General features: G+C 32.5%; 1 long non-coding RNA gene and 1 pseudogene across 11 annotated transcripts in view; one reads left to right on the plus strand and one right to left on the minus strand.

The window, feature by feature from the left end:
* The window catches only part of LOC311439799 (heparan sulfate glucosamine 3-O-sulfotransferase 1 pseudogene), a 163,531-nt pseudogene extending 153,461 nt beyond the window's left edge, over nt 1-10,070 (plus strand). For 8 of the 9 annotated variants that reach the window (XR_014698920.1, XR_014698921.1, XR_014698922.1 and 5 more), the window contains 2 exons: nt 5,008-7,630; nt 8,708-10,070. The product of XR_014698920.1 is annotated as a heparan sulfate glucosamine 3-O-sulfotransferase 1 pseudogene (transcript). Of the gene's footprint in view, nt 1-4,196; nt 4,300-5,007; nt 7,631-8,707 lie in introns of all 9 variants that reach the window. The other variant, XR_014698929.1, reaches the window with a different exon arrangement.
* Nucleotides 1,753-9,626, minus strand: LOC311439800. Of its 2 annotated transcripts, XR_014695004.1 has the most exons (3): nt 9,527-9,626; nt 7,392-7,525; nt 1,753-4,868 (listed from the first exon to the last, which is right to left on the minus strand). It is a non-coding gene; the product is annotated as an uncharacterized lncRNA (long non-coding RNA). The 2 variants fall into 2 exon arrangements; XR_014695003.1 differs by lacking the exon at nt 7,392-7,525.
* Nucleotides 10,071-13,253: the final 3,183 nt, after the last annotated feature.

Consider the following 13,253-nt stretch of genomic DNA (forward strand, 5'->3'; position numbering starts at 1 on the left):
TATAAAGTAGAATTTAGGTATTAATTAGGATTTTTCATTGACTGTCTTAGCAATGAAATATTAGAAGTAATAATAGAATTAGTCATTCCTTTATTGGATTGGAATAAATGGTACTGGATTATATTAAGCAATGCATCCCATATGCACAGGATTATTTCTTCACCAGTTTTTTAAAAATATGTTTAAACTATGCTGAGAGCAGATTTGCATCTATTTTGCTATGTAACTAGCTACTACTTTTACCAAACAAAAAAAAATCTAGTTTAAGAAATTTGAGATCTTAAGTATGTTCTTGTTGTAGTGGTAGGTAGTTATTGTTAATTTAGAGTTATTTATTACATAAAGCCAGTCTGTACATAGATGCTTTACAGTGCCATAACTGTCATCACAGTATGATTTATTTTTTTTTAATTGCCAAAGCAGTTCACCTTACATGGCCTCTAGTTGTGATTAGTTAGGCTGCTATAGCTTTTTTTTTTTTTTTTTTTTTTTTTTTTAATATATATAGTCATTGACAGAGATGCTCTTAACTACAGAAGTATAATATAGCTGTTACAAATTTTTGTGTGCCAGCAAGTCTTAAAATGACTGACCTACACTCTTCTCAGTAGTTGATCTCTTTGTTGGGATGAGATGATATCTAACAGGAATAAACAGTAAAAGCAGTATATTTTTTAAATCCCCAAATATTTTTAAATTCAAGACAGAAACTGGTGTTTTGTTATATTTTTTCTGACTGCCTCCGTTTGTTCGAGCTTTCAGTAATAAACACTATTTTTGCATAAATATATCCTGAAACAATAAAATCCTGAGTTCGTGCTCCAATATTATGCTGAAGCACTGAGGAATCAGTGGTTTTCAGTTCTGCATGTTTCCCAAGTATAAGGTACTGTAAGAGATGTGAGCAACTGCCATGAAATAGTACAAAGTTGGAACTGGAAGGGGAATTGGAAGCCCTGGGTTTCCAGGCTTTTTCTTGGTTAGACATACTTTTGTATGACCTTAAGCAGATCACATTAACCGTGACTTTCCAAAGCATTTGTGCTCCTGAACTGACTGTATGTTGCTCAGTTGCAATTTCCTGTAAGATGAGAATGGTGCCTTAATAAGGTACAGACAATTAATTAATATAAAGTGCTGTGAAATTCTCCAAGTGAAAGTATTACAGGCAGTGGGAAGTAGTATTAGAAATTAATAATATTATAAGTGAGTAATAATAATATAGTTACATTTACCCTGTGATGTTGCACTTTACCCTGAAGCAAGGTAAATCATAAGCTGCTTAGATTTTTGTATAATAGAGTGCAGAAGTTAAGGGTCTTTAGAACATTTCTGCAATATTAAAATGATTTTTCAGCCAGCATATTGGCTTCTTTAGTCTAGTCTAAGGCTTTAAAAAAATGAAACAACAAAAGCCCAAGTTATTATGTATTTAAATAGTTCTCTTTGCAGCGTGAATTTCTTTTTGAGCTTCATATCTTCTTAAGTATCGTATCTGTTGATGTTCCTTATGCTACTAAGCAACATGAAACTACCAAATAAAAATGGGGGGGAGCAGTAAGGCACTATAATTCTGATCATGTATCATGAGGTTAATTTTTCAGTTATGTTCAATATAGCTAATAGGAATATTTTGGGATTCAGAGTACACAGCGCTTCAATGTAATATATATTGTTTTCATTACATAAAGCAGTTCATATCTTCTAAAAATGTGCATTTAATTGCATAAAGACAGAAAAACAACACAAAAATTATTCAAATTACCTTCCAATTATATTTGATAAATCATGTTTAAATCCTTTTTACATTTGTGTAGCAATTATAACCTAACCACAGGATCTAACATCTTAGAGCTTCATCAAAATCAATCAAATCTCTTAGGCCAAAGCTGGAACGTTGTTCTGATGGAATTGCTCCCAAAGGCAATTTTGTTCTATTTAGGCACCAGCTTTGCAGCACATTCTGAATTCAATTATTTCTGGTAATATTTCCTGGGTAAGGTTTTGTTCTAGCAATGAGTCTAAGAAATTTCCACTATATAAAACAACTAATTAATTGTAAATAGGTTAAACTGACATAATTGTTTTCAAAAATATTACTAATACTTTGGTGATCAGAAAATGTAGGATCTCTTCTGTTACTTGGTTTCTAAGTGCATGTTATACAAAACTACTGATTTCAGATAGTAAATTAAACAGACACTCAATTATATTATGTGCAAAGCTCAAAATATTTTGGAAAACCAAACTTTCCTTAGTTTCAAGTACAAATTTCTTATTCAGCTTCCAGTTTTCTCTGAAAGAGTATTTGTGCCTGATTCTTTGGTGAATGAAACCAGATAACCATCAGTTCTAGGAATAAACAGTATTTGTGATTTATATTTTTAAATAAAAACAAAATCAATTAATTTGGACATATTTCATATATTACATATATGTTCATATAAATATTTCAATAACTCTTTTTTTTTTCTGGTTTATCACAAATGTCTAATATATGTGTTAAAAATCAGTTTATGGAGCTCTTTCAAGATGGGATAGCTCTGGAATTTAAACTGGATAATGAACTATATGTCTACTCCTTGGTATATGCAAGACAAAATGCTTGGTTGTCTGACATTCAGGCTGGTCTTGCCTTTATTTCAAAGCACTTGTAATCTTATGTATACATGTAGATAAGCACAGGAAAGATAAATTGAAAACACTTGTAAGGGATTTACAAAAACAATTACTCAATCTTCCTGAAAGAATTTTAATGTAAAAATTAAGATTATTAGAATGTTACTTAATACTTAAGTTTTGAAACAGGTTAAAAGAAAGATTAACCGTTCCCTCGTCCCTTGTGCCATGATCCCAAATCCCAGCCTATTAGGATCATAGGCCAGGAAAGTGGCAATATTGCCATAGACTCCTACATCAGATAAGAGAGAAATTGGTTCCAACATCTTATGCATAGCCCTATCCTTACTCTAGATAGACAGTTAAGGAACCTTGTGAATCAACAAATTGTGAATTCACCAAATGACCAGAATTTATGTAACAGAGTCACTGCTTGCAAACTTGCATGAAATTTGAAGGCCAATATTTTTGGCATCAACTGGGTTTTGATGCCTCAAATTGCATGTTCAGTGTTGTATAGACTATGAGAGCTTTTCAAAACCAACAGATATTAGCTGTCACTTATAGCAAAATGCATTTTGATTCCTCAGCAGCTCTAAATAGCACATTTATTGGTTCTCAAATTCACCATCCAAAAGATCAGTTGTTCTGAAAAAATAACTACAAATGTTTTTTGTATAAATGTAGCTGTTCTTCCATTCTGTAATTTCCATAGAAATGCTTGCATTCCTTCATTCTCTGCTCTTGAGAACCCTAAGTAGAATGTCTATGTGAAGTTCTTAGTAAAAACGCTATGACTTTTAAAATCAAATTTTCTTTCATGTAGGTAAAGGAGTTTGTTGTTGTTGTTATTTATTTATTTATTTTAGTTTCTGATTAAAAATCCAACTATATCTGGGCTTTTCCAATATTTAATAAATGATTATTTTTAAAATAGCAGTCTTAAAATTAAAGGGTTAATGCTTGCTATCTATGCATGAGTTTAGAGTTCAATCAGGCCTACAAAAAGAGTTATTCCCTAGTTATAAAGGACAATGGAGCAGGTTGTAATAAGATTTAGAACATAGATTCAATGAATCTTGCCTAAATTGTTATTATCAAAAATGTTTTTATATTACATTTTTAAGTCTGTAAATTAAGACTGAAGGTAAACAATTTTTGAATAGAAACACTAAGAGCTCCTCAGAGCCATGACAAATGGGAATTGACTGTGCTCTTTAAGGTTATTTCTAAGAGGCCAAAACTGTGACCAATATATTCAGGAAAAGAAAGAGATTGACAGTGGAACCAAAGAAGGAGCTAAAGTTGTATTATTTCTGAGACTACTTTACAATATGAGCCATAATTCAAATAGAATCAAAAACCAGCTATTTTTATTGGCTGCTGCTTCACTGTGTGAAAGCACACTGAAAAAAGTTAAGGAAATAGATTTAACCTGCAATCTTTAAAATGTTATATTTGCTCAGAAATAGGACAAGAATCTTCTTAATGAGGATTTGTTCTGTAAGATTTTTCAGGGATGGAGACGAAAAAAAAAAAAAGCCTAGAACTTTTTGCTTGTTTGTTTCAAATTTTAGGATGTTTAACATTCATCACTTCCTTAACGTGATTGAATACTAAATGGATTAAGAAAAATGTTTCCAGTTCCAACCAGCCTTGCTTCCCTGCAAACATTTTTAGGTAACCAGAAAGTATCTAGGTATTTCTTGCATGTGGCTTTGGAGAAAATGCAGAATTGTACCTAAATATTTGGTTTTGCCAAGATTTTCCCAACACTTAAGCGACTACACTTCACAGCACTTTGATAGCTGCAAATATGCCGTTGTGATGATTTTTTTTGCATCAATCCAACAAAGGCACTGCACTATTGCTTTATAATACTATTAGTCCTCTGCTCTGAAGGGCTCAGATTCCAAAATTTTGCCTTAACCTGTGTTTTGTTTCAAAAATGCTTTGGAATGATTATTAATGTCATATTGGGTATGATATAAATGGCAGGAAGAGAACCAACAAAATCAAAGCAAGCACAAATTGGTCAAGACTTTAAAATTGGGTAAAAAATTCTGCTTAGGCTCAGTACTTCCCCAAGGAAATAAAAGTTGCTGTAAGCTTAGTGTCCTTCATTGGTCACCCGTGGTCAAGGAGAAAAATGTGGTGGTGGTTGTTCTCCTCCTCCTTCTTTTCCTTCTTCTCTTCCTATTTTTTCTTCTCTTCCTGTTCCTCCTCCTCCTTCTTCTCTGAAATAAAGTCTGGGAAAACAGATAACATATAACTTTGAAATAAATTTTCTGTTGTAATTGCAGATTGGATTTGTGTATTGAATGGTAAATTACATTTACAATTTGTGATGGGTTTAGAAATACTGATTTGTCTTACTTTATTTTTCAGATGCTTCAGAAAGTTGCTGTCTCTTTACCACTGGTTCTGCCAAACAACTCAAGAAGCTACCTGCCTATTTTCTCATTAATCAAGCATAACGTTATCTTGAACTAATTATTCCTCTCCATATGGCCTTCCTACTGGTGTCAGCTTATCTTCTGCTGACTCATACTCAGGGTGCTCCTGTTGAAAATGGGCCACTGTTGGAAACACTGAAGTCACAGGTAGGATTATTCAGCAATAAAAGCGAACACTATTCAGCACAGGTGAGACCTCCTGGCACAAGCCGACGAATACCTCAGACCATTATCATAGGAGTTCGTAAAGGAGGGACCAGGGCTTTACTGGAAATGTTGGATATTCATCCTAATATTGTAGTGGCAGCTACAGAAGTCCACTTTTTTGACTGGGATGAAAATTATGTGAAAGGATTAGACTGGTATAGGAGTCTGATGCCATTTTCTTACGGAAATCAAATTACAATTGAGAAAACACCAGGCTATTTTACATCTCCACAGGCTCCAGAAAGAATTCATGACATGAATAGCTCCATTAAGCTGCTGCTCATTCTAAGAGATCCCACTGAGAGAGTTATATCTGACTATACCCAAGTATATTACAACAGAGTAGAGAGCCACAAGCCTGTTCAGCTTTTTGAAGATATTGTTATTAAGAATGGAGCACTTAATACCAAATACAAGGCTATTCAGAGAAGTCTATATGATGTTCATATGGAAAAGTGGCTTAAACATTTCAATTTGAATCAGATTCACATAGTGGATGGCAATACTTTAATCAAGGACCCTCTTCCTGAATTACAAAAAGTTGAAAGATTTCTAAATCTTCCTTCCCGAATTATGTCTTCTAATTTTTATTTTAACCAAACTAAAGGATTCTATTGCATTCGAAGTGATGGAAGAGAGAGATGTTTACACGAATCCAAAGGGCGGCCCCATCCTCTTGTTAACAACACTGTTTTAGAGCAACTTTATTCTTACTTCAGAGAGCACAATGCAAAATTTTACAGAATGGTTAATCACTCTTTTGACTGGCATTAATGCATTTTGGAATCAATGTTTCTTAAAAAGGGCCTGAAACAAACTAGAGATTCATATTATGAGAATTTAACATACTGGTTATACAAAGGCAGAGAGAACTGTTTGCTTCATTGGAATAAGATATCCATTAACTCATAAAGTGGTAGCCTTTGTTTTGGGAAAAATAAGTTTCACATATTTGTATAATTACTCTGGGTCATATCGCAGAATCATATTTTGATCATTTTCCCATCATGCAAATATGTTAACTTGAGTGGACTTACTTCAGATATATCTGTTACAAGATTTGTGATGTTTTGGAAAAATGACTGCTTCTAACAGTGTAAAAAATGTATATATTTGAAATGGTATAATTCTAACTGTTCCATATTTTTAGTTCTTAGTATTTTTTTATATCAGGTATGAGGCTAGTGGCACTGAGTTCTAGAATTTTTCATACAAGTTAAATTGTATGTTACAACAGGGGCATACATATTGGCTCTAGTAAATAATTCATCCTCTGTTAATATGTCAAAGTTCTTAATCTACTAATAATAAAAGGAATCTATTTCATCCTTGATTTTGAATAGGTGAACTAGAAGCTCCCCATCAGTATATCGTTTGTATTAATCCACAGTCTTAGTATCTTGAGTTGGTAAAAATAAAAATCTCCAAACAAAGGAAGAATATGAACTGTTTGAAGAAGCTTTAAGAAGTGAGAGATCTGAATGTAAAGAAATTAACCCAGGCAACCTCAGTTTACACTGTTACGCTGTATACTAAAAAAAAAATAAATTTTTGAATGCAAAAAATTAAATAACAGCAGCTGTACAAATGTTTGATTAGATAAGTTATGTCTTGAATGGAAAAGACAGCTCTTCATCAATGCTACGATATTAATCACATTTGTATTCTGTGACTAGTTACTCTGTTTCTCACCTACCTTTGGTTTACATATCTCCATTTGCATAGTGAACCTCGTTAAAAAGGAAATGAAATTGATTTGCCTGCTCTTCGAATCATGGTGTATTCTTTGTCATTTCTAATGCAGGTCATGGGATGTGCTTAGTTAAAAGTAACATCTTTTTATATTTGTATATCTCAAACTGTGTTCATTTGCTAAGGATGACATACTCAGTTTCTTTATAAAAATGACATCCATATATACTCCTGCATTAGGAATTTTTCTTTTTATTACCTTTGTTTGACAATATTGTGCTAGTCTGCTCTCCTTCTTCATGTTAACCATTTTATTATAGATCAATACCAAAGAAGAAAATCAACTTGAAATGTTAAATGGAGTGCCAAATAGAACTATATAGAAATACAAGCAGATATCCTTGTTTGAAATTGTACCTTGCAATCCAGAAATCCTGGTGCACCCCATTGAAGAAGCATTCTTCAGGTGCATTACTCTTTAAGCTTCTCAGGACTGGTGAGCTGTAGTGTGGGCCCACTCTAAGTATCTCAGCATCAGATTCCACATAATCCTGTTGAAGATCCAGAATCTCTTTGTTCTTCTATTTAAGCCACTGTGCAGCCCACAGGATATGTTCCCAATGTTGGATTCAGTCTTCCACTTCATGGGCTAAAAGGTATGGATCTATCCCCACTATGGATCTAGCACCACTAATTTTTAGGTTTCTGATCATTTTATTAGGGGGTTACTTAGATGGTAGAAGTCTCCTTCCACTGAAGCTGGACAGAATCAAACCAAGCCAGATTACATGGAAAGAGCTTTCATCAAATATTTCTTCAAGAACCGTAAAATGTTAAAAAATAGTACAGCGAATTTTATTCTTCTGCTACTTGTATATTTGACATAAATTTTTGTTAATTTTTCATTACAATATAATTAACCTTTGAAATTATCTTTCTGAAATATGATTATTAAGCAAATTTATGGTTTCCACAGATAAAAAAAAATGTTATTGATTTCTTCCACTTTTTCTGAGGTTGTGGCTTCTTAATCACTAATATTGATCAGGTCTGGGCACTACTCAGAAGTACGAAGTTGATCGGAATCAGGTGTGGAAATCTGAATTCATTTCTTTCAAATTAGCCAAGGACCAGGATGTTCACACTGGCCTTATACCACTTCTACAAGGGCAGGGGATAGGTGAACTGTAATAATTACAGTTGCATAATCCCTTATTTGTCATTTGTCAAATTAAAGCTTAACCCAGAAAAAAAAATCTGGACAATTCTGAATCAGCAGGGTGATTTTATATTGGACCAGCACTTTGTGTTTTGTGGACACAACATTTTTATCTGATAATAAAATCCAGATTCCCTTTCTCCAGATCAATCTCAGTATTGGAAAAAAATCCAGTCCACTGAAATTAATACAGAAATACACGACAGAGGGTAGCAGCATACCAGTAGTTTATATCATAGATTGTAGTTTTTCTTTCAGCATCTCTGTCTGTTTCTTACATGTTCCAACACTTGCTATATTTTTCATGTTTTGCTTCTTTACAATGACTATTCCTTTTAATAGTATTGAATAAGGTTGGGTTTTGTCCTTTTTTTTTTTTTTTTTTTAATCTAATTTCCAATCAATGTGTACTTTAACAAAGATTTCAGGTAGTTGCTAGTAACTGAAGACTTCACATATCTGTATATCGCATTCACTTTCATAGACTAATGTCTTTCTATATTTATACTTGCAGGCATCAAGTCTTTCTCTTCTCTGAAGTTTACAGCTAATCTTTAAGCGAGTTGAATACAGAAACACCAGTTGGCAGAAGCTGTATACATCTTTGAAAATGCAGGTCTCTTTCTGGAATTTACATTTCAAGGAGTGCTGATTTGTATGGATTAATGATGCATATATCTACTTGATTTATTAGCACTCTTCAGTTCTGCTCAGCATTGTTGGGAAGGACACAGCTGGTGGAATGAATTCGATGATCACTTTAAAGTTTACTAATACCAGAAGACATGTATTACACATAATATAATTTTGGTGGGGGGTTGGCTATTTTGTTTTGTTTTTCATAAATCAAGATTCTTGTCTGAAGTTTTTGATAAATGATCTACACAGATGCAACTTAACCTGCATAACAGAATTCAGTGAATATAGTAGACTATTATTTAGCATTAAAAACTGCTCCAATCAAAATTATCCATTTTGTGATCTGAAGAACAAATCTCATGCAGGCCTGGCCTCTATTCTTATTTTTGAAAGATAACCTTCCTTCTCTCATCCTCTCAGGACAGGGATCAAATCCTCTTAATAGAATATCCACTGAGCTATATTTAAAAATAAAATGCTGAAATTATTTTCTACATAAAATTACTCAATTTTTGGTGTATGGAATTAAAAGCTGGTTAAATTTTGTAAAGAACTGCATGCTCACTGTAACTTTGAATGAATTATTAACTAGATAGTTCTCAATTTAAAAAGTGACAAACATATCTTAAGAGTTTCCACAATTAGTAGTAAACCATAAACTCTTCTTCAACAAAACGGTCATCAAAGGACTTACATCTCATGCTTGGAAGGCTATTGGAGAAATAAGTTTCATGTGGGAAGGTTGCTTAAAGAGACCATGCAGTTGCTTCAAAGGTTCTTGAGAGCATCTGAAACAAGATAGATAGTCGTATATGTAAAACCACTGCAGAGATTAGGATGAATTGAGTGGCTCTTTGACATTGTTTTGCATTCCACAAATATTAAGCCTTAATGTTAAATACCATTCTTTTCCTCTTTTAGCTTAAATGCCATAATTAGGGTTGCTTTAATCTACTATAACTGAAACTAGCAACTATCAAGCAACTGCAGCCATTAGGGTTAGTTAACTATGCAGGGTTAGTTAAGCCCTTGTCACATTGCAAAGCACACAACCTGTTGTAAATTCCTAGATTAGGCTAACCTTAATTGTTTTTTTGTTGTTGTTTTAACTCCTGCGTACTCTAAACAAAAAAGGTGAGAAACTTAAGAGGTTTTTTTCCCCTCAAAAAAAAAAAATAGTATTACTTATTGAAAGAAATCAGAAAGAAATCACTCCCCCGGCAACATTTTACTAGAAAGAGGACTACCGTTTTTATTTATTTATTTATTTTATCTATATCTAATTATCTATTATATTATATCTATATCTATTTATTTTATTATATTTGCATATAAAATTTATATTTATATTTATTTATCTATATCTATTCATTTTATTTATTTATTTTATTTATTTATTTTATTAAGGCTCTGTGTAGAAAGTCTTCACTTTCACTGCATAGCACATTTACAATTCTTCTTAAGGAATTTCTTGCCTCCGAAAGCAGAGACATTTTTAAAATATCCATAGGCAGTATTTTTAAGAACTTTAGAGAGAACGTAGACTCTTTATAGTACAAATCACTGAACACTGCTACACAAAATCAACACTTTCAACATCCCTTTGTTAAAAAGTCAATAGATAATCTTATAAAATGTATTAAAGAAAGATTAGATTGAATACTGTAGGGAAGCACATCTGGATACAGAGTTTTCAGTCTTCACATGTTTCAAAGAACATCAAAAAGAAATGTAAAAGTTTAGTTGCTTGCAGCAAGCTTAATTGCTTATTGCTTTTGTCAGTTGTACAAAATTTGAATATCATCATAATCTTTATTATTTCTTGTTTATGTGGTCAAAACCAAAAGTTATTATTTATTTTTTATAGAAGCATGGTTAAAAAAAAAGAGAGCAAGCCCCAGCATAATTTACAGTAAGAGTTAAAATGACATTTCCTTGTAGAGAAAATTAAATTATTTAATTAAGGATTATGCTCCTATAGACTGTTATTTTTTATACTTGTGGATTTGATCCTTCAGTTCTGTAAAGAGTTTGAATATTATCATAGAAACAAATAGACACATTGGAATTTAAATCAATAATAATTTGCCTATCACATTAATCATTAGCAACGGTTAGCAACTAATATTTAGTTACTGAAAAAACAGTTCCCACTTCAGTTGTTTCCTGCTTTAATGTGACTAACTAAATTGTTTTGCTACTTTATAAAACAAAATTAAAAGTTAAAATCAATGGTGAATAAAGACTTTGTAGTACCATTCTGTGATCATAAAGGAACTGTCCTTTTTTAAGGTTAATTAACAGGGACATGAGCTTACCACAATACCTGAAAGCATTTTGGAAGCCAAGATACGAGTGGAACTGCAAAGCATGAACATATGTTGAAGTTGAAGCTGCAAGTTAGGGAAAATACAACAGATTAAAAATAGGCTGAAATAAATCATGCTTTCCCAGTAAATTAGATGTTATATAATACATGTAATATGTCTTTTGTGCTAACACATGTAATTAATACTATGAAGTCTATTTTTTGATGCAAAATGGTCTTACACTTTTACATTATATGTTCTTTTATTTCCATTACAAAAAGAAACAAACAAACAAAAACTATAACTATTTAATAAGAAACATCTTAATGTAAACATTTTACCAGTGGTACAGAGCTTTTCTGTCAAGGGATATTTCTTTGCTTTTATATTGTTTCCTCCGAGATAAAAAGGTGGTTTGAGTCATACTGCAATAAAAAGAGCAGAGTTATCATACCAGAAGCAACAATACTATTTCTATTTGTTACATTTCCTAATGTCAAACAATTTTGTATTTTGTATAACTGGTACAAATAATCTTTTTATAATTTCTCTTTCTCTTTCCTCATTAGATAATACAACCGTGTTATCATTTTTCTTATTCTGAAGAATGTTAATTTAAACTCTTACATTGTTAATCTAAAGCACTGATCAAAGGGCAAATTTGATTAAATAAAAGGGCAGTAATATAAGTAATATAAGCATGGATAACTAAGAATCCTTTTGCCACTTGGACTGGCTATGATTTCTTTATTATATTTTTTTTTATTATTGTTTAACTCTTCAGATGTGAACATTTTGATCCATTGTACATTTTCTATATAAAAATATTTATATATATATACACATATTGGAATGTACCATCCAAACATTCAACATGAAAAAATAAGACAGTGACAAATACAAAGTAATAAAACATACAATGAAGGTCCTCTTCTGCTAAATATTTGTTTGCATAATATGGCACAGTTCTAAATGAAAATTATGACTGAGCTGATAATGATACACAGAAGACTAAGTAACAGGCTACCCCAGGCATTTGTGTAGTTATTGTATATCCCTGAATTAATTTTCAATCATTATGGTATTAAGGGTGTATGTGAATATACATTTTCAAAACACTGTATTTCATCTTACTGTAGAATACCACAATATTGTGGGACAGGTTCAACATATTATAGCTAGCCTTGGGTCAAATGCTGCAGCAATTGGAAACTTTGGAACCTAAGGCAAATTGGATGAGAACAGTTTTCTGCACTGCATTAAAAGTGCAGAGTTATCATACTAGAATCAAAAATACTATTTCTACCTGTCACATTCCCCACCAGCAAACAATTTTGTATTTTGTATAACTGATAACAGTTTAATGTTAATGCATTTTTTTTGTTTGGTTTGGTTTTGTTATCCTTTCTTGAAAATTAGTAGATTAGTAGATGCACAGGTTGTGTTGTTAATTCGAGAAGCATTGTCAGCCTGAAATGCTGTTCAACTATCATAAGAAGATTGAAGATACCTCTTCTATATTCTGCGAAGACACAAATCCACAACTGAAAGACAAGTGACACAGAAGGAACACTTTAAACTGCAGGGGGTGCATTGCTGCCTTGAGTGAAGAAAGATTAAAAGCTCATAAACAACATATGCTATAGTTAACCATACACATGCATCATACACAGCTTGCAAAATACACTGTCTAAAACAAAAACATGCAGAATCTACAACTATGCACTCAAGTGATCCTGCTGAAGGCAAGCTGAACTATAGGCAGGAAAGAGTGATTCCTTCATCCAGCAAACAGACATCCGATAGTCTTTTTCCAGTGTACGTGTGGAAAGCAGTTAGATGCTTCCACCCTCCTACACCCCCCCCTCCCCCCCCCACACACACACCTGCAGGACAGATCTTTGCAAAATTTCACTAACTTTGGAAACCCCATTTCATTTTCTAGGTGCTTAGTTGTCTATTATTTTTTTCCAAAAATGCAGTTGTCACAGCTGGGAATTATTCTAGACAGTAACAGATACAGCTACTCAGAAAAGCATGAATGAAATATACTAATCAAGTTTTCTGTAGATGCTAGATATAATAAACTATAAAATACAGAAGTACATTATC

Source organism: Aythya ferina, assembly GCF_964211825.1.
Source record: "Aythya ferina genome assembly, chromosome: 7".
Taxonomy (NCBI): domain Eukaryota; kingdom Metazoa; phylum Chordata; class Aves; order Anseriformes; family Anatidae; genus Aythya; species Aythya ferina.